Source organism: Vicugna pacos, chromosome 8, assembly GCF_048564905.1.
Source record: "Vicugna pacos chromosome 8, VicPac4, whole genome shotgun sequence".
Classification (NCBI taxonomy): domain Eukaryota; kingdom Metazoa; phylum Chordata; class Mammalia; order Artiodactyla; family Camelidae; genus Vicugna; species Vicugna pacos.
The window spans coordinates 21,107,054-21,128,237 of record NC_132994.1 but is presented as its reverse complement, the minus strand read 5'-3'; the positions used below and the strand labels follow the sequence as shown (position 1 = coordinate 21,128,237).

The 21,184-nt window shown below is 39.5% G+C and overlaps 1 long non-coding RNA gene across 4 annotated transcripts; it reads right to left on the bottom strand.

The window, feature by feature from the left end:
- Positions 1–1,293: 1,293 nt before the first annotated feature.
- On the bottom strand, positions 1,294–16,408 carry LOC140697847 (uncharacterized). Of its 4 annotated transcripts, none has more exons than XR_012075217.1 (4): positions 16,323–16,408; positions 12,826–12,917; positions 10,819–10,936; positions 1,294–1,569 (listed from the first exon to the last, which is right to left on the bottom strand). It is a non-coding gene; the product is annotated as an uncharacterized lncRNA (long non-coding RNA). The 4 variants fall into 4 exon arrangements; XR_012075216.1 differs by lacking the exon at positions 16,323–16,408 and adding an exon at positions 15,554–15,842; XR_012075218.1 differs by lacking the exons at positions 1,294–1,569; positions 16,323–16,408 and adding exons at positions 5,346–5,399; positions 15,554–15,842.
- Between the last annotated feature and the right edge of the window lie 4,776 nt (positions 16,409–21,184).

The window sequence follows — 21,184 nt, the reverse complement described above, 5'->3', positions numbered from 1 at the left end:
TACAGGTAGAACGGGGTAGGAACTGCCTGAAACTCAACGCTGATGGAACTGGTTCCGCACCATTACCCGTAATGTGTGTCTTCAGCTTTGTGTAGCTCCAGCTTCTTTCCTTTAATAGCACGGCTTTTGATAAGAATCTCCCCTTCTCTCCCCCTCCCATTGCCAAGTTCCCTTTGTGGTGTCATTGCTACCTTCTTGCACAATGCAACTTCATTTTGCTAGGAAATTCCCATCAGTGGTCTTTAATAGCAGGTTAATGGGCTGTTAAATCTCAAATTTTCCAGAGTGATTTTGTTACTTGCAGTAGTCTTCCTCCTATTTCCAGTGTGGTCAATAGAGGCTTGTTTGAGGGGCATTGAATGCTTTGTACACCAAGGGTATTGTGCCCCCAATCAGACTGAACAAGAGAGACGTTTTATTCCCTTAAGATATCAACACCATTTTAGGAGAATGTCTGCTATGGGTCCTATTTGTTATTCCTACGTAAATCAATAAAGGCTCTGAAAAATACAGGAAGCTTTGCCAGCTGTGTGCTTACAAATATTAGAGGAGAGGGTTCACAGACAGCAGATCATCCATAAGCTGGGTCTCAAGCCTGTGTTGTCATTTGTGTCATGACTTGTTTCATTATCTGCCAGCGCTATTTTCTGTTGGCTATTTCTTCCTGAACCCCTTATGAACAAAACCCTTAATGATATATAGCCCAAGTGAATTCATTTACCAAAAAACCAGAGTGCAAGACTATATATAAACCAAAAACCCAGGTGCCTTGCCGCAGTATTTCTGTAAAGCATAACAGCCTGCTGGAGTTTATTCTAATTTCTAATTGCATCAGTGCTATAGATAGAAACCTAGCCAATGCAGATATAAGATTCTTCCTAATGGTTTGTAAAAATGGTAGGTAGCTATTAAAATCATGATAACTGGGTAGATGACAAAGAGTACCTGACAAAATAAAGCACTTTCCAGGTGTATAGTTTTTGGATCTGATACCCTTTGTGGATACTACATTAGTCTAAAATAATAAATAAAATAATTTATCACACATTTTTCATTGAATGTTTAAGATGAAGGTTGTGCCAGTTCTTAACATATCTTAAGGGATTTGCGTGAAATTTTTATTGGAAATAATATTCTTTCTTTCTAATTGAAGGAATAGACATATCACCATTTATTACAAATGAAATGGATACAGTCCAAGGAGCTATTGTTTACAAAGAAACAAAATCTAGTAGGAAAAAAATTTACAAGCACACAAATGATTAAAGTACAAAATTAAAATTTAAAAAGTTTTGAGACACCTTTTTTTCTTTCATTTATTGTGTTGTTAATAAATGAGGTATTACTTAGGGTCCTTCCAACAGCCAGAAAACAGGCAGGAAAGTATAATGGTACAAATATAAAGGAAGATAATTTATCATGTGCATGAAAGTTCAAAGCAGATGAATATCTTGCATGCAGAGATTCAGGGATACAGCATCTTTCCATCTAATTTCTCTACCATCCCTGAAGACCTCATTGTCATTTGCATCTGTCTTCAGATGGGAAAAGAAGCTGCAGCCTGCATACCTGTGTAAGGAAGGAAAAATAATATACCTTTGCCTTTCTAGGTTCTTGCCTGGTCTGCTACTTAAATTGATATAAGGCAGACTAACAGAAGAAACACAAATTTAATTCTGTATGGTTGGCAGTCCTGAAAAAACGTGAGACTCCAAAACAGGTAACGGGTTTAGATACCATCCTGAGCCAAGGAAAGGGACAGGGTCTGGGGCTTCTAAGGGGAAGAAGACAACTGACAGAAAGATAAGAAGAGTAAATATTCAGAAAATAAATGTTTTCCTTGCCACGCAGATAAGTCTTTCATATGGAAAAAGTTACCTGTGGTAGCACCACTCTTCCTGGTACTGGCCCCTTTTCTAAATTCTTTTAGGCAGCTCAGGGGGAGGTAAGAAGCTATTCCTGAGTCTGCTGGGTCTTGATTGCCTTCAGCTCCACAAGCCAACATGGCACATTTGGGGGGGTCATAATCTGTTCTCCTTCACCTTTTTTTTTAAAAAGCCTTTGGACAGATGTTAAACATATCACTTCCATTCATAGTCCACTGGCTACAACTCAATGACAAGGACACACCTAACTGCAAAAGAAGATAGAAAATAGATTCTAGTTGTGGCCTGAAAAAAAAAAAGGAAATGAATTTTAGTGAGGTGCTCGCCAGTGCTTCCCTTCGTGGAATTGTGAAATTAAAAAATCCTACTGGATCAACTCTTGTCACTCTCTGGACAGGAATCTTTGAAGTAGGAATATAAGAATTATTTAAAAGTGGGAAGACAAGAGAGACTCCATAAAGAGCAGACTGGAAGTTGAAATCAGAATGTTATGAGTATAAACAGAAGTACTGTACATAATTGTATTAGACACACTTGGGGGGTGAGTATTGGGGAACAAAGAGGTGGACGGGGGAAATACCAAATGCTGTGCTGTCTGCTTGTGAGAGGCAGAAGAGCAGAAGAGTGAGTCAGTTCTCACTGGTCACAAGTAAGTAGCTAATATGAATGAGGAGGTGGTTCAGACCAGAAAGGAGGGGGCGCAAAATCAAGACAGAAGGTAATAAGGTAGAAGAACAGTGAAAATATGAACGTCAAAGGCCTCCTAAGACAAAGCTTCGTGGTAAATAGCGAAAGGCTATAAAAAGACGAGTCTACAGAAGAGTAAGTTCAAGGCAAGAAACTGGCAAATAAGTTATTTTTATTGATGCAGTTGTGTGATAGGGCCAGTGGGTGAGTGAGTGGAGCTAGAGATCATTGGAGGAGATGACACTAAGACCTTGAGAGCACAGGATGTTAAAGAGGCATCAATGTAAATGTGGACATTCCAGTGGTGACAGAAAGAATGGCTCCTCCAGGAGAAACGTGGCCACCACCATGGCGGGGGGGGGGGGAGGCAAGGAAAAACCTCCCCCAACCCTAGCTTTTTGAGTTGAAAAGAAGTTTATCCTAATGAAGACAGTTGTGAGGAATCAGGGCGTGCCTGAGGCAATGTTTGCCACATTACTGAAAACAACGTTTAGAGATGGAATTTAGAATATTTGACAACGGATTTTAAGACTCATGTTATATTTCTGTTCGCTGAGGTAGTAAATAAATTTTAAAGAACTTCAGGACAAATACTTTCAAGTTAGATGTAAGATACCATGTTTTAAGTCATTTCTCTGAAAGCTCAAAAACTGGAATCTTATTAGCTGGGATGGTATTACAGGTAGAAGCAAGGATAACCAGAACAAAATGTAAATCTGTGAACAATGTGTATGTCTTTAAATCTACTCCCAGATCATAACCTTAGTTAGTATTCTTTGCAAAGTGAAAAGTACTTACTGAAAGTAATTATTACTGCAAAATTATGATGGGCAAAATATAAGCCAATTTTTACTTACTGAGGGCATAACAAAAACAGCTGTTAGTTATTTTTAGCTGCCTTTAAGATGAGAAATGTGTGCAGCAGTGTAATAGATTATTTGGCTAGTTAATCTTTGTTTCCATGAACTTTAAATGTGTAATTACAGTCCTTAGTGGTAGCACACGGAAGGCCCAGAGGAGCTTTCCTAGAGAAGGACACATTTTGATGGGAGTAGAATAGTGGCTGGCAGGGGTTGGAGGGTCTAGATCAATTCTATTCTGTAAGTAGTATTTGCATCATGAGTGTATCTCAATCAGTAACTACCTAGGAAGTCACAGAAGTAAAACTGAGAGCTCAAATTCATCTAATACAAGGAGAACAGAGAAATGTCTCTATAAATGTTTTCTGGTATCTGCATGCAAGAAGGATCATTGGAGATTACGGAGAAAGAAGAGAGAGAGAAAAAAGAAAAGTATCGCATTTTTAAGAAACACAGTTTGTCTCATTTTAGAAAACATTCCACACACAATTGTATGTAGAAGCCTCGCTAAGTTGGGTAGATAGTAATTTGGTTTTCTAAAAGAAGTCAAACTTCAGAATGTGCAATTGTTTTACTGCTTTTTTTAGTCCACAATAAATGTTCACTATAAATAATGTACAAGTCAACTGTACATCCCTCTTTGTTGACTAGGCACTCGGTAAATATTTATTGAATGGATGAATGATACGTACAATGGATTTTATTTCAAAGAGGAGGAATAAAATGGTAAGAAGACTAAGAAATCTATCTTACACATTATTAATAATGTCTTTTTTTACCCTTCAGAAAACAGTTCACTAATCCTTTTACGGTGAAGCAGAAATTAGATGTATTAGTTTTTAGTATTTTTACAGTAAGAATTGTTGTGAGGAAAAAAAGAAGAACGGATATGGATTCCAAGTCATATCATGTTAGTTACTTAATAATAAAAAAGAAACTACCGTATTCAACTGAAGTATGAAAACACAGGCTCAGGAATATGAAAGCTGCCCATGGAATTCCACAGAGATCCACAGAGAGGTTGAATGTATTTTCTGTCTCTCGATGAAGTCGGGAAAGGACTGACTTCCACACTCGGTGATTAACAAAACCGTGGAGTTGTGTAGGAAGAAGAAAGTCATGTCACAAGCAGACAGGCGGTCCCAGGGCAATGCTTTGGTGGGAAGAGGTCAATAGAAGCTGCACCGGACAATGGCACTTCAATAACATTTTCATGATGATTCTTGGGAGACTCTACGGGAATTCATTTTCCTTCTCATAAAAGAACATAATTTGATATATTTTATCCCTTTTTATTGACTCTGCTTCTTTCTGTGCTTTTACATCTAAGTTCATTTCCCTCTCCCTTCTCTACGTATTAAATGCAAATCACTGGAAATGCCGTCCCTGCTCCATCTCTTCACAGTTGCAATGCTGCATGCGGGGATGTCTTGCTCATCGCTTATTCATTTCTGAGGTCCTCAGGAGGCAGAGTCAGCACACTTTCACATACCAGTTTTAAGGTTTTGCTGCATTCCAGCACTTACTAATGTTACATTTGGAAATGTGTATTTGTTAGCCGCTGGTAGTCCTTGGCGGTCTTATTACAAGTGTCATTAAAACATCATAATATTTGGAGGAATCGCTCTGCTTCGAGATATTCAGGTTCATTAATGAGCATTATCCATCTGACACATTTGGTAAACACCAGAGCTTCAGAGAACAGCTCGTCGGGGATGAGCTCAGCCCTCTAGGCTCACTTGGAGAAGCTCATGAACTCACTACTGTTCACCCTCATTAGGCTTGAGATGCAGAGGGAAACAAAACAAAATAAAACAGCACTGGGAACTGCCAATATTTGTACTTTAGAGTTTAGAAAGTCTAATGTCTTCTTTTGTTGTGGTTGTTATGGAGATCGGTTGGCCAGAGAAGAAAAAGCAGTGTGTGGAAGTTCTGTTTGCTTCTTTTGGGGAAATGTCAGTGTCACCTTTAAATTAAGTTCAGAGAAAATAAAAACAAGGTTGAAATTTTTTTAAAAGACTTTCCATCTAGTTCCCAGGTTTTGGAAAGATTTAGGAGCATCTTTCAGGGCACAAATATTACTGAGAAAAAGCTGTAGAAAAATGTAAACATTATTTTTCCCCAAAATGGTGGTCTATGAAGCAGAAGCCATGGTCCCCATTCAGCTAGGACCCTTATGCTATAACCCACAGAAATATCTGATGAAACTGAATTAAGGCCAAGTTCCCAAAAGTAGCATGATGCCAAATGTATCCACCTTTCGACACTTCAAATAAAATCTCCTTTACAACAAGCACAGAATATGTTTTTCTCATCACTATGTAAATTATAGAGTAAAAATATTTAAGTATCTGTGTAATTTTTGTACATGAAAAGTATGTAACCATATCTTACAGTCTGCCTGGGAGTGAGAGGATTTTAAAGAAAAGCATCAAAAAGGATCTTTAACATTGTAACTATCCATATTCTATCACTTCAGAAATTTCTATGTTGATTTATTCTAGCACTTGACAAAACCATTACTTATGTCTCTTTGAAATCATAAATAGTTGCTTGTTAAATGTGAACTCAGTAAGGTTGTTCATTGTAAAGATACAAAATCTCTACATTCCAAGTTTGTCCACTGAGGCCATTCAGACGTTTGGTCCGACTGTAAAAATAAAAATCCGTTTACGTTTCTCAAAACACTTCATACTTCTGTTATGCAAATGGAAAAACAATGTAGTTACTGACAAAGGAGATGGAATGAATTTGGTACTGGGAATTACATCCAAGAGAACTTCGACTCCTATTAGGATCAATAATCTTCCTTTGTCAAACACATATATTCATTATCTCGTCTTGTTTTTAATTTGGTATTCATAATAAAATCAAAATAATTATAAATGAGTGGGTAAAATAGTTCATTGTATTAACAAAAATAATACTCATTATGGCAATTCGATAGTTTTCCAAAAACTTAAAAGGGAGGTACTGTCAACCTCATTTTTCCTGGAGTCCATGTTTGCAAAAACTTATTTGTAATCTGCAGATCAGTACTCACAGGGTTTTCATCGTCGTTTCTATTCACGCATAGAGCAGCAAAAAATCTGCCCAGTGCACATGTTCCCAGCTGAGTCGTACAAGGCAGTTCTCTGCCATGTTTCAGCTCTTACCCTGTTAACAAGTGTCCTTTCTAAGGTCTCTTAGGTGCCAGTTTTTCACATTTTTGTGCTTTTTGCTGGTGATTTTGCTGTGTAAAATGGTTTCTAAGCATAGCACTGAAGTGCTGTTTAGTGTTCCTAAGCCTAGGAATGCTGTGATGTACCTTTCAGAGAAAATGTGAATTACAGATAAACTTTGTTCAGGTGTGAGTTATACAGTGCTGTTGGCTGTGGGTTTGGTAATGAACCAACAATATATATTAAATAAGATGTCATTAAACAGGAACATAATACATAAAACAAGGTTGTGTATTTACTCAGTTGATTAAAATGTGACCAGAGGCTCAGAGGAATCTAACTCTGTATTTCCCCTAAGAACAATGGTTCCATACTCACTACCAGTGTTCGTGGCAATGTATAGAATGTACCACAAATAGTAAGAATTGACTGTATATATATATGCTGCTTCTTAAGCTCTGTTGCTTGCTGATACAACTATATATAGTTTGTAAGTCCTCCTAAGTGAGACTGGAACTGTTGGTATTACTCTTTTCTTTGGCAAAGTACAAATTCAGTACTCCTCAACCCAAAAGTCTCTGCATGCCATGTCATGATGCATTTCTTGTAAGACACAAATGCAATATTATAGTTTCTCAACTTTTCCTTGGTCACCTGAGCATACCAAAGAACGTACATGCAAATTAATGAGGACGATCATTTGGTAGGAATAATTCTCTTGCAAATATTTTGGTTGGGTTTTGTTTTGGTAAGTCACATTAAGATGTTGGTGTCATATCATATTGATTAATTAAGGGTTCTTTCCTATATTCATGTTAAATAGCATGAGCTAAAATATTTATTGTATATAATATACTGAATTTGGCTATATATATATATATACATATTTATGTCTTAGACTTTATTTGAAGGAAAAATAGTCATATGTGTGTATATATATATAAATGTATACATGTATATGTATATGAATACATACATATATATCATTATACATTGTGCAATTTTTTCAAATTTGGAGATAATCATATATCCGTTATATAAGTAGTCTAAAGAAAACAACTATTTCAATGCTGTTATTATAACTAGTACCCAGAATTGAGTTAAACATTGAATAAATAAAAAATAATTAATGATATTGATAACAATCAGAAGATTACAGATAAATCTGAGTAAAATAGCTTCATTTGTAAACCACAAATGATCAGTTGAAGACTTTGAGCCACACTGTAAGACTTCTGAAATTTCCAAAATCTAGCTAGCAGTTGGTTGGGAATTACCATGCACTTGGACTTGATACTGACATAATATTCAGGAAGACAGGGCATCAAATGTAAAATGAACACATACATAATAATAAAATGGTGTTTAATCTGAGTATGTTTGGAAGCGAAAGCCCAGTGAAGGTCATGACAGGAAAGACCACGAGTTGGAATAGGCTGCAGAAAAAGAGGTGGGATGTGGAAAGACTGGAAGATCCTCTAGGAGAGGCTCCGATTGAGGGGGACAGCTTGGATCAGGGGCGGGGGCAGGGCAGGGAGTGTTGGTAGCGGTGGCAGTTTGAGCACAGAGTTTCAGTCCTGGCAAGGGGGAAATTTCATGCCTCTATGCATTGTTTTCCTTTGAGAGGGACCTTTACTTATCTCGAAACTCTTGCTGGGGATTCTCACTGTAATTTGTCATCCGTAGTTGGCCACTCAGCAAGCAACAGAGCTTAAGAAGCAGCATTTGTTGTTCTAGAAAGGTTTCTGGGTACTTATACCATCAGACCTGTCATAAAAACCAAGAGCACTGATTTAAATTCTTCGGTGTGTTACTTAATTACCTTTTTAATTAGGATAAAATGTCTTTTCACCCTCTCGTATTTGAATACCGCCATCCTTGCTTTCGGGGCCAAGTTATAAATACACTGCAATGAATAGCTCTCGCCCCCGCCCCTCTCTTTCCCCACTGAGCCAGCTGCTCCTGTGTGTTCAACTGTCAGTACTGGTGCTGCCGAGACGCTCCGAATGCTCCCTAATAACTCGGGGAATCGGAGCCGCTCATCGCTGAGGCTGACAGCTGAACACAGCTCAGGGGAGCCGAATGTGCAAGAGGAGCAGAAAGACGAGGCGAGATTGATTCTTTGAGATGCAAGGATAAAATGCCAACGAAAATAGCCATGATCCTGCTGGGTGGGTGATGGGGGTGGCGCCGGGAAATGTGTTAGTCCAAATGGGAAAGGGAAAATAAAGCTCCAGTTTGAAAGCTGAAGAAAAGATAATTTACAAGGGTCACCTGATTTATTTCCTTTTTCTCATGGACAGAATTTTTAAAAATCTTTGTCTGCTGGGACCCGGAACTGGGAGATACAGAGGACCGCAGTTGGGGACCATCTGCCTGGCCTATGTAACCTCCGACAAGTTAACTGAATTACACTGAATGACAACATAGTTGTTGATAAAATGAGAAACAATAATCAGTTTAAAACTCACATGAAAATGTGCCTGACACATAGATGGCACTCAATAAATATTCGGGTTTTTCCCCTTATTTGAATAGTTTCTTGGTTTAGCCATGAAAGTTTGCTTATTTATACACAGCATGTTGAAAAAAGCCACTAAGGAACCATGTCCTTCACCAATTTGTTTAACATCTCTGAGTCTTAGTTTCAACAAGTTTCAGAGAAAATTATATCCCGAAAAAGCAATTATGGAACAAAAGATAAGAATAATTATGATTCTCATAATCTTTATGCAAAGATCTTTACTCATTCAGTTTGAGAAAAAATGTGGCAAATGCGAGGTACTTTGATTATTATAATATAGTCATATTTTTATTAAGCCTAATAGACACCAAAAATAATCACCAAAAAGATATTTGAAAAGCAGGGCTATTCGTGTGGAAGTCGCTCCTTTCCAAAATGTAGGATGCTTGTGATGTTCCCTTAGGTTGCTTTTTGTAAGAACTGTTTTTACATTGATATGTACCTGTCCAATGCCCAGCTATTAGTACTAAAATGTGTTTTCTCTCTGAGAGATAAATGATGTTCAAAGGCCAATCACTCTGTACAAATGTCACAATCCTCAAGACTGATTTAGCATTTCTCCCACCTTCAATAGATTCTTGAATCAGTAATACTCAGAGACACCACACACATCAGATATACTAGTGTAATGCCTACAAAAATCAATAAGTGGTGGTCTTGTGAGTCTTGTTATGTCTATTTTATTGATTGAGTTTTTATTATATCTGTAATTGCAGTTCAGAAATACAATTTGATTGTCTTAAAAAAGTATTAACTCTTAAATTCTCTTATTAACCAGAGGGCTTTGACTTTTTCCCTGTTTTCCCATTGCTCTATAGTTTAACGTATTCCACATCCAAACAAACAAGAAAGCCTCAACATGACAGCTTTCTCTGAGGCCCAGGGGCTGGAGTGGAGACTCTTTATTGTAATAGGCAGACAGGTCCACCTGTCTACCCCGAGAAGGACTGAGAAGGGCTCCTTTAACTCCGAACTTAATGGCGATAATCACAGAACGAATGTGTTGAGACCGATTCATCCCACGCTCTCTTGTGAGAACAGTACTCATATACCATAACCCTCAGACAGTGGGTGTGATTTCTGATGGTCCTTATTTCCTTCTCGCCAACAAGTGGGCGGCAGTCATCGGGGCGTGACTGGGTAAATGGTTGTGGTTCAGTTTTACTCCTCTTCGTCTTCTCCTACTTCCTATTGCTCCTGCAAGAAGTGGACCATCAAGAGCATCTTCTCTGTGTTTCAGTGTCCTTATCAGTACTTCACAGAATGTGTTTATTTAAAAATACCTGAGCGTAGGTTATGTGTGTGACAGCTACTTGGAGGTGGTCAGTTGTCCTCATCACAACTTCACTCCAAGGGCCAGTAAATATCTAACTGGAAAGGACATTACCAGATGCTATTTTGGTGATCAAATATGGTTGAATATTGTAGGTTTCCTATGGTTCAAATTAACATAATCATTTCGGCAATTCATAACTTTGAACACCATGGAGGCTTAGCGGTTTAGCTTCATCCATTTTCCAAGAGGGGTTTTCACTGGTAAAATTAGTGCCTTTGACATGTATGTTAATGTATTTTGGATATCATCTTTCTCTAGTGAAATTAATGCTATTCAGATATGTGGACTGGGCTCAGTTATTTCGAAGACAAACTGGTCTCTCATGAACAGAGCATAACCTTCTAACAAGCCCTTTAGGGCTTACCTGTGGGGATGATGCCTGAGGTTCGATCCTTTAATGGTCCCCTCTCCAGCCATTGGTCTCTCGAATATTGTCAAATCCGCTTCAAGTGACCCTCAGATGCAGAATATGATAGTAGAGCCTACAACAGAGGAGATGGAGTTTTCATTTATCCCGCAGAGTAAGTTGTTTGAAATGTTTAATGCCTGTTGCCAACACATGATTGTTTAATATATGCCTCTGTGGGTGGTAGAGTCTGATCTGACACTTGCTCATGCTCCTGCTTGGTAAGGAAGGATAGGAAATGGAAGCTACATCACCACCTAAAATATCTGAACAGTTGTGCATAACTAAGTCCTCTTAGGTCACTCTGTGCCACAATATCTTAATCTTCTAAAAGTTCCCTTGATCAAAGTAGAGTCTTTGTGAGGTAATTACTCATAGGTCTCCACAGAAGACTTCCCTCCCCCCCATCAGGCGGCCCTGGGCTGAGCGGCCCTGTGACGCCGTGGTTCACTGACTCCAGATCAAGTGTTCTGTAGTAAAATCATGTGGTTTGTGTCAGCTCTCACTGGGATCAGCATGCTCTCTGAGAGGATTTGAAACCTTTTCAGCTGGAAGAGTCACTTCTCGCTTAGGGCTAGGACACCAAACAGACATCTCCTTATCCATGGCAACAGTGGCGGGACTGTGGTACCCTGCTGTAATCCCCACCCTGTAGTGTGGCCCGTTACTGCTTTATGGTTTCACGTCCAGTGTCTTGCAGGAAAGGCATTATGTGTGTCCGTTCTCTAAATTCTATTTCACAAACCACGTGGAAGTGATGCACGACTTGCTGTGATACAGAAATGTAACATATGATCACATATTCATCTTGGAACACAAATGTCAGCGTTTAGGGTTCCCTAGAAACAGATCCTGAGCCACTGAGATTCATATCAACTGATCATTGGAAGTGAGCTGCTTCCATAAAAAGGGGTGAAATATATGCAGCTTCTTTTTGCCAAAGACAATTCCTAGAGAGCAACCTGGCCGTGAGCTGTCAGCAGCCAACACTCCCGGGAACTTGAAAAACAAGTACCACAGTCCTAAAGCACGGTCAGGTTGGCACATCACCATGTCACCTTCCATTTAGTCCCCTGTTTGGATAATTCTCAGTGAGTATCAGGCTCCTTTTTTTTTCCTGAGAGTGTCCCCCTGGTCTGGCCTTGACTCATTCTTAATTTTGCCCTTGCATTCCCCAGGGATACCTTAGTTATCTGGGCCCCCTCACCTCTCCTCATAAATACCACGTATCCTGAGGGGACAATATTCAGCCAGAGAACAGTGGAGTCCCCCTTTCCTGTTCAACATCAACCCAGACAGCTTCCAGCACTAACTAATAAGGGGAAAAGTAGGGACAGAGCACTGCTAAAGAGAAACATGGCGACGTAAAAATTATTTGCTTATTTGCTTTATAGTAATCGCTACCTTCTCCAACGTGAAGAGGGAAACAAAAGAAAATACAGAAGATTCCAACATGGAGCCAAGTGTCCCTAAGGAGTAGGAGAGGTGAAAAAAGAGATGGGAGTCATTCAACATTTGACATAACTTAGTAAATTAAAAAGTGATGTAATGGCTGAGATGAAGGGGTCAAAGATGAGTTAATAACTGGGAAATCAGAATTGTACCAGAGTGAAGAAAGAAAATAATGGAGGGAGAAAAAATTCAAGAAAATGTTCAATTATTTTTGATATGCCATTTCTGGGAAACCAGAGGAAGCAAGAGAAAGGGGGCTGGACTAATCAGAAGGTGAAGTGACTTTTGCTACTCCGAGGACCAGTAAGTGTTCTCTGATGCCTTCACCTACGAGATGGTCCTCAGTCCCCTCGTGTTTACAGGACTCTGCACTATGCCGGTCCCGGTCAGGGCTGGCCAGAGTGTGATTAAGACCTTCGGCGGTGGGGGGGGGGGATGTAATACTTTAAAATTGCATTCTTTTCCCAGAGTTTCTAGATAACATTTCTAATGTTGACCTTTTACTTAACTCACGTGTAGGAGTATGCTGCCGATTTCCAACTCACCAATCCTCCTTTCATCCAAATTGTTTTGGAAATGCAACTTCCACCATGAAGTCTTCCTTCCTACAAAAAATTGTTTTTGCAGTTCTGTCTAATCTGAGTGTGCAAATGTAGCAACACTCTTACTTATCCCCACCCTGCTTCCATTTGCCCTGAGTACGTGCTTGTGCAGAAATCTATTCCCTCATTTTCCTCATCTAGTCCACGCAGCCCAGAACTTTGCAGTTAGCTTTGAAGCCAGGGAACTACTAGAGAAAAAAAAAAACAAAAAACCTCATATTAATGACACAGTTTGTCACTCAAAATGACATCTAACATAAGCGTCATTATGGCCACATCCCATATAAGAGTGCACATGGCACAAAAGTCAGAAATCCCCACGAGAGGGTCACTAGTCATCCCTCAGATTGAAAGTCTTCATATCTGTAACTATAGCTACAAACACGAATGTCTATAGCAATCTCTAGCTCTATAATATCTACATCTACATCTACAGATACAGAAATAAAGGTATAAAAGGGACAAGGGCTGCCCATCATCTTTAAATACAAGACAGCAAGGATCTTCACAGATTCTCTCCATGCAGAAGGAAGTCCCCGTGGAGAGGTCTGTAAACAGAATGGCAGAGCAGTCACGATATTTTATTCGGAGATACCAGTGTTTATTTTTAAACAAAAAGGAATGCTCTCAAGACCCATTCATTTTCTCTTAACCACAGACAAACTTCACCCACCCCCTTTGGAAGCTACGATTATATTCCTAGTATGCTAGATCATTTCAAAAAGAATAAAATATAATGAAGGGTTGCTCTTCCAAACACAAATTTTATAGAATCCTTTGGACCAGTAGCTTTGGAACTTCTTCGCTCAGGGGAAGTGAATTTAAGTGGAGCTGCTCTTGAGTTCAGCTTGTATTCCCCTCTCAATTACCATCAGTGCAGCTGAATCAGGAGCTACCCCAAAATTCCTGAGATAGCTTTTTTAAAATCTAAAATAAAAGAAGAAAGTGTGATTGCAGGCTGCAGTGAAAGAAACCTCGAGACAAGAGGGACAAAATCCCTGGAGGGAGGGAGCCAAGGGCAGGAAATAATGAAACAAACCCCTGAAACACCCAAAGCAGAATATGCACCTTGCGATCCCTGTTCTTCCTTTTAATTGTTCAGGCCTGCAAATATTTGATGGGATGTTGCTTGACTTAAGATACACAGTAATTTTTAACAGATAGAAAATAAACAGCTGAGGTGATTATCAGAATGTGGAAAAGGAACAGCCAATTAGGGTAATATATTTGGGAGTCACTGTGATTACAAACCCCCCCAACAGTGGACCCCAGGCAGCAGGCAGTGGGAGAGACCCTATCGTGGCTTACTGCTTAAGCATGCTGCAGGCAACTACTACGTCAGCATTTAATGGCTCAAAACAGTAAGATATGTTTGTAAGATACAAAACATTATTCAGCAATGCTTCTCTACTACCAATAGAGAGATCGTGGCTTGGGCTTCGAGTTTTCAATAAGTGAGAGGCATTTTTACTAATCAAAGTAAGTTTCAGAGCTGGTTGCTAGATTTGAGCAATTGTGGAAAAATAGCTCACTTGAAGATAATAGTGCAACCTGGAATTTATGAAATATTATCGAAACTTAATAGTCAAAATGGCATAATGAGAAATGGAGCTATTTATCTCTTATTTACCTTCATGCCTTAACCTAGGCCTGCAATTTCAGCCATATAAGATGTTCAACTATTTTCTGAAAGCTCCAAGCGCCATCAGGAGGGGAGTTTAACATAGCACTGAGAACACCCATGGGAGCATCATTTAAGTTGCCCGGAACGTACTTCCTGGTGCATCATTCCTAGCTTGACAGCTCTGCTCTGTAAAACACACTCCGGTTCACAAATGCAAGTGAGTGCCACAGCCGACTTTCCTCTGCCGACCTAAGGTACTGTTGCGTGGATCTAAGTAGTGTCTACACAGCAAGAATCTGAGTCTACAAGATAACAGGACCAGTTTTGTCTGATTACGGAAAGATTTTTGAGGGTACTTCCCCAGGCATGTTAAAAAAAACTAAAGAAAAATAAAGAATTAGATCCACCTTTTATAACTTGGCTATCAGTATCGTATTTGTGATGACAAATGCTAAACTTGCATTTGGATTCTCAACCATTCTATCACAGGGTAGGTGTGCTAATTTTATGCTTCCACACTGGTTACTGCACCAAATAGTGTGGATATACAGATAGAGCAGACCTGGGCTCCAAGGATCACATTAACATACAGAGATGCACAAAATGTGCAAAGTTAAGAATTAGATGAAGCTAAGATTTTAGTAGATTTAAGACTTTCATGTGAGCCAGAGCTGAGATTGACAGCTGGTTTTGCCGGGTCCTAGTGCTGTGACCTTCAATGACTTCATCACCATAGACCTCAATTTCTTGGTCTGTAAAACGGAATTAACACCAAAGACATCTCATTGGATGATTCTGAGATTTAAGCAAAGTAACAATGTAACTCACTTACTAGTGAACCTGGCTGATAATAAATGCTCAATTAATGTTAGCTAAACGGTATTTGAACCAATGGTTTAAAAGGAAACAAACAGACTTTGCGTTTGAACTTCTGAATATACAACAATCACAAAGGTCCTAGTGAAAGTGAGAGACAGGGAGAGGAGCGGTGGTTAGCGTGTGTTCCTCTACTCACCGGCGGCTTTGAGTTCCACTTCATAGGGCTGTTCAAGAACATAATAACGGGCCACAAACACAACCGCCCTTCAATAACATGAAGGTGGGCAGAAGGACTACAAAGGTGCAGTGAAGCACAATGGGAGGAAACATAAAACAGCTGTTGATCACTGGGAAGTAGTAACAGCAAACAGGCAGAGCTGGCAGGGACCAGCCGGAGAAGAGGTGGCTCAGAGGAAGAGCGACAACTGAGCTACCCATGAGGCCAAGTCGCTGAGCTCCAAACAGCAGGCTACCGGGCAAGTCAACCAAAGGCTTTCCCCTTGTACTCCAGCCTGGGGTCCTGTACGGGTCAGCGGGTCTCTCTCTTTGTGGTTGGGATATAAACCCAGACAACACCTCCTAGAGACAGCCTGGGAGAGTGAAAAGAGCAGAGGCTGTGTGTATTCCCACGGCTCCACCGCCTACCGGCTCCGGTGAACTTGGGCAAGTCACTTGACCTCTGTGTGCCTCGATAGTCTGTAAAATGTGAGGATAGTGTCAACCCAGCAAGCAGTCAATCAATGTTAGTGTCCTCTGATTTCCTTCTCAGCCCCACGCCACGGAACATGTGGCTTATTTATATAGATGGCTTTATCTTAGTACAGTATTCAGCCCTTGAAGCACCGGGGGTTACTGAAGTGAATCTGTTGAGTCTTTGGCATGGGGACTTAGCAGATTTCCCCACTCTGTAACAACAGGAAAGCATCACTGCACATCATTCCGCAGCAATCATTTCATTTCTTTACCTCGGGATTACTTTTGCTCCGTGAAGCTCTCTAGAGTTTCAAAATTCTTGGTGCATTTGACGAATTTTGCTTTCAATCCAGTTCCCAGGTGCAGACCTTTTCATATTATTATTATTATTATTATTATTATTATTATTATTATTATTATTATTATTATTATATCCCTGGCAACCAAACTTCAGTCTTTTAAAACCTCAAGGAAAGCCTGCTGTCATTGGCATTGCCCTTATCCAAATCTGCATGTACTTCCTGACCACAAATTAGGTCACAGGTAAGTTTGGAGCTGCCAATCAGCTTCGGATTCATCAAGCATTTTAAACTGCTGGCGCCGCAGTACAAAGGCCAGTGTGTGCCTACGATAACGGTATCATTTGCATAGTTACAATCAGTTAGCGATAGAATGCCTGAGAGGCAGAGGGGATGCGCGGCAAATGCAAAGTCACTTTCAGATTTGCATTCATTTCGGTTTTAAACGGGGAACAGAGGACCTGACTGAAAGGGGCACCGCCTTCCGCGCAGCTTGGCTCTGCCGCGCTCGTACTATTGAGCGTTTCGACGCTTTGAAAGTGCTTTGTGATCTTCCTATGAGCTATTCTTCTCAACAATGTATGACATACCTAGTAGGCATTATTATCCATAATTTAGTGAAAGGGAAGTGAATCAAAAACAGGTTGAATGACTTGTTCAACCCCGCAGGAAGTCACAGCACAGGCAGAGGAAGAACCCACAGCTTTTACCGGCTCCCCATCTGTTGCTAAGCCCCATTAGCTGTGTATCCTACCTGTACCCAGTAATTAGCCAAACTAAGCGCTGCCAAATAACGCCGTTGCACTGAGGTTTTTTTCCATCATTTTCCCTCTTTTGAACTTACTCATTTGACTTGCAAAACACTGTAACCCTCCCCTCACAAAAAACAAAACAAAACAAAAAAACAAAAAAAAAACCCCAAAAAAACAGGAACAATAAAAAGAGAGTGAGTGAAGTGGAGTTCATTTATTCTGAGGATTGAGAGCACAAGGAGTTAAAGTTTCTAAATGCTGTGGCTGGTGCTGCGAGAGAGGCTGGGAAACCTTGAGAGAACTGTGCTCTACTTAAATGACAAGTACTGGGATCTGATTGATATTCTCTGTAAAGCTCTCCCCAGTTACATAGTTTTTTCCTTGGCACCTATGATTTATGGAATATCCCTGTATTAATTAGGCATATGCTAGTATTTTGGAACGAGAGGCAGTAAGACAATTCTCTAGCATCTCATTGCATAATACATACAATTTGTTGAAAAGATGCGATTTTAGAAACTGGGAGAAAAGGTTAAGCACCTGTTTCAGGTACCATAATAGAAAATGCTGTCAGGAGTAGCTAGCTATCTCCTAAATATTAAAAAAAAAAAAAAAAAAGAAAGGTAAGTAACTTCTTTAGTAGGAAATAAAAAAGAAGTTAAAAATCACAGCAATTCCTGATTCAGCAAACAAATGCAGTTGATAAATGCACTTGCTACCCTGTCTACAGCTGATCTAGCCTTTTCAAGGTGGCCTTATCAAGTTAGGATCTTGCTAGAGAGTAATGAACACAAGGAAAGATGCCGGTCCTCAATTGCTCATCATTAGAGCTCCTAGTTCAGCTTGAGGGAGAGCAGGGACTGGGATAAATCAGGACTTTGAACCTCCTGATAACCGGTCTTCAAATCTCAGAATCTGGGGATCATTCTAAAGTATCTGCCACCTGGCTGGATTGCTACGTCCATTAATATGGTGAAGACAAAACGGGGCAGGCATTCATCTTTGCAAAGGGAATTAGCAGGACTGGACCACATGTGAACCTGACCTAGTGTGTCACCCAGAGCAGTCTCTTTGTACCTCAGTTTCTCCCACATGAATTAAGAATGACAGTCACTTCTGGAGAGGGCAAATGAGAGCACACAAGAGGGGAGTTTACTTTTAATTAAAGTGCCACATAAACGTAAAAGCAAACAATGTGTCACAGAAATTCAGCAATGGGAATGAAATACTTGTTGAATACCGACTTGGCTGTAAACTCTCTGCACTTGACAAAGGATATTTCTAAGCATCACAAGAACCCTGCAGAACAAGTAGTTCAGAATGATCTGGGTGGGTAGTGAAAAAGCCAAGAGCAGAGAGGTTTCTACCTCTGAGGTCCAAGGGCACTGCTCCAGAGACCCTGTTTGAAGTCGTTGAGTGATTTATAGGAAATCCAAATGTGAGTTCCTCTTTCTGTTATCTGCAACTGCTTAGTCTTGCTCAGTCCTCAATCAATTTTTACGAATATAGCTACCTTCAGGGATTTCCTCATGTTTGAATCTTCCTCATGTTTGCATCTTCCTCATGTTTGCTGTTTGCCTTGGGCATCCTCAGCCATCCAAGATGGAACACTTTTATTCTCTTCTCTATCCCCACCCCACTCCATCAGCTCTAGATCCCTTCACTCATGCCCACTGTAGTCCAGGGGATGGGATACTTGTAAGACCCTGATGCTCATATCAGAGAGGTCCGAGATACTTTACTGTTTTGGACTGACTCTAAGATTTGTAGCAGCCACAGAACTTCAATATCAGGGTTTGTTTTTTTTTTAATGCTTCTGAGATTGTACAAAATACTAGTGGCAACAGTTACTCAGCCTGGCTTAGGAAGGGGTCTTCTGCTGATGAGGGACAGTCCAGGGGGCTCAAATCACGGTCCAGGCTGTGAGCAGTGGGAGGATGTTTATGCCACAGTGGTCTCTTTGTCCATCACAGATTTATCCTATTTCATTTGCTTAAGGGGAACTCTTCAAATGTTTTTGTCCCCATTTGATACATATTCAGCTAATATAAGGTGGATAGGATACTCTGCACAATGGCCAATTAGCCTTTTACTAAATCTGTACAAAACATGCACATATATAAAATATATTACATTTCCCAAAATAGCAAGTCTGGCTTCCTCATCGTAAGGTTATTCAGAGTGTATGTTCTGATGCCAGTTGTTGAGATTTTTAGCTCAGTGAGTTTTCGGGAAATTTCTATCATTTCTTTAAGTCTTCAGCCTCCTTCTGTGTAAAACAAAATAAAAATAGAACTTATATCATAGGGTTGTTTTGAGGATGAAACATGATGATGTATATGAAGCACACAGCTCAGCTTCTAACACATGCTAAACACTTGATAACTGTTTTTACAGGTGTATCTGTACACATGTACACAAAGGGCACATGCAAGGCAAGCAGGGAGGCTCATCAGGAGGACGGACACTTCCTATAATGAATTTACTCCATTAGAGTAGATATTACTGTTCTCATCTTACTCTTGAGGGAAAAGCAGAGATGGATTAAAATGGCTTCCAAGCACACAGGCTGGTTATTGATCACGTAAGAATCAATTTGGGATTCCGATTCTAACTTGTCTCTATACAAAGGCTCTTTATTTATTTTTAATTGCAGTATAGTCACTTCACAGTGTGTCAATTTCTGGTGCAGAGCATAATGTTTCAGTCATACATATACATACATATATTCGTTTTCATATTCTTTTTCATTATAGATTACTACAAGACATTGAATATAGTTCCCTGCGCTATACAGAAGAAACTTATTTATCTATTTTATACACAGTAGTTAATATTTGCTCTGCTCCTAACAACATAGCTCTCTCTGCTGTAGGTATAATCAGCATGAACAAAAAGCAAAGGCATAGAAAAGCTTCATGAAAACTACTTTCAACTTTATTTCAGGTCCTCTTTCCACAGCTGCTCCTAAATCTTCATCCTCTGATTATCTTAGAGGAAGATAAGTAAGGCTAGTTCCTTCCACCTGATTTTCACTCCTGCACAGTTACCATTCCCACAGGTCTAGATAGATAATGTTTTCAGGGAGTGCCACATCCTATGGGAACTGATAATTTTAAAGAAGATTCTTGAAGACTCAAGTGTATAAAATGCAAAACAGTGAGTCAGTAATGGCAGAATTCAGGCATCATGACAGAAGCAAGGAGTAACTGGCTATGAAAAGGGGAATATTCAGTTTTAGCTGAGGAACTCTTCTAAGATACTCAAATCTCTTCCTTTTCAGGAACCACCCTGCTCTACATAATGCGTCCCCTTTTCATAGTTTGTTTGCTTTATTTTGCTTTTGTTTTCCTACTGTAAAAATTTTTCAGTAAAATAGTTCAAATATTATTATAATCATATAGAAAGAAATCAGTCACTCCATGACTGATCTTTTAAAATACCGGCTAGATAAACAATCTCTTTTTTTAAACCAATAAACACATAATTCTGATTTGCCCCCATGAAACCTTGTGATATTCCGTGAAAATAGATTCCATTTTATAAATGAAAATCAGCATTACACAACCTTCCAAAAGAGCCTTTTTATATGTAAAATTAAATAAATATATTTGATAAATATTATAATTTAATAGTAAGCAGTATAGTTCACATAAAACTAGAAATTAACAAGAGGGCCTTAAAAAAAGATCACAGAAAATTACAAGTCTGATTCTGAGTAAAGATGTTAATAATGTAGCCAGTGGATATTCCGTGTTCCCGTGGGTGAGATGGCTTGTACATCAATATGTGTTTTCAAGTCTTGTTCTACCACCTGCTACCTATATGAATTTGGACGAGTTTGTAAATCTCTGTGCCTCATTGTCTTATTTGCATACAAGGTTCAGGATAATTTCTACTTCATGGAGTTGAAGTAAGGATTAAATGAGATATTTCAAGCAACATGCTTAAAAAACATCTGTCATAGTAAATGTTTGATTGAGTGCTTGCTATTATTACCAATATTACTATGATTAGACACATAGTAGTCATGCACTGATTTTTAGGGTAACCAAATCTGTGCAAGCAGAAGTCAATTTTTAA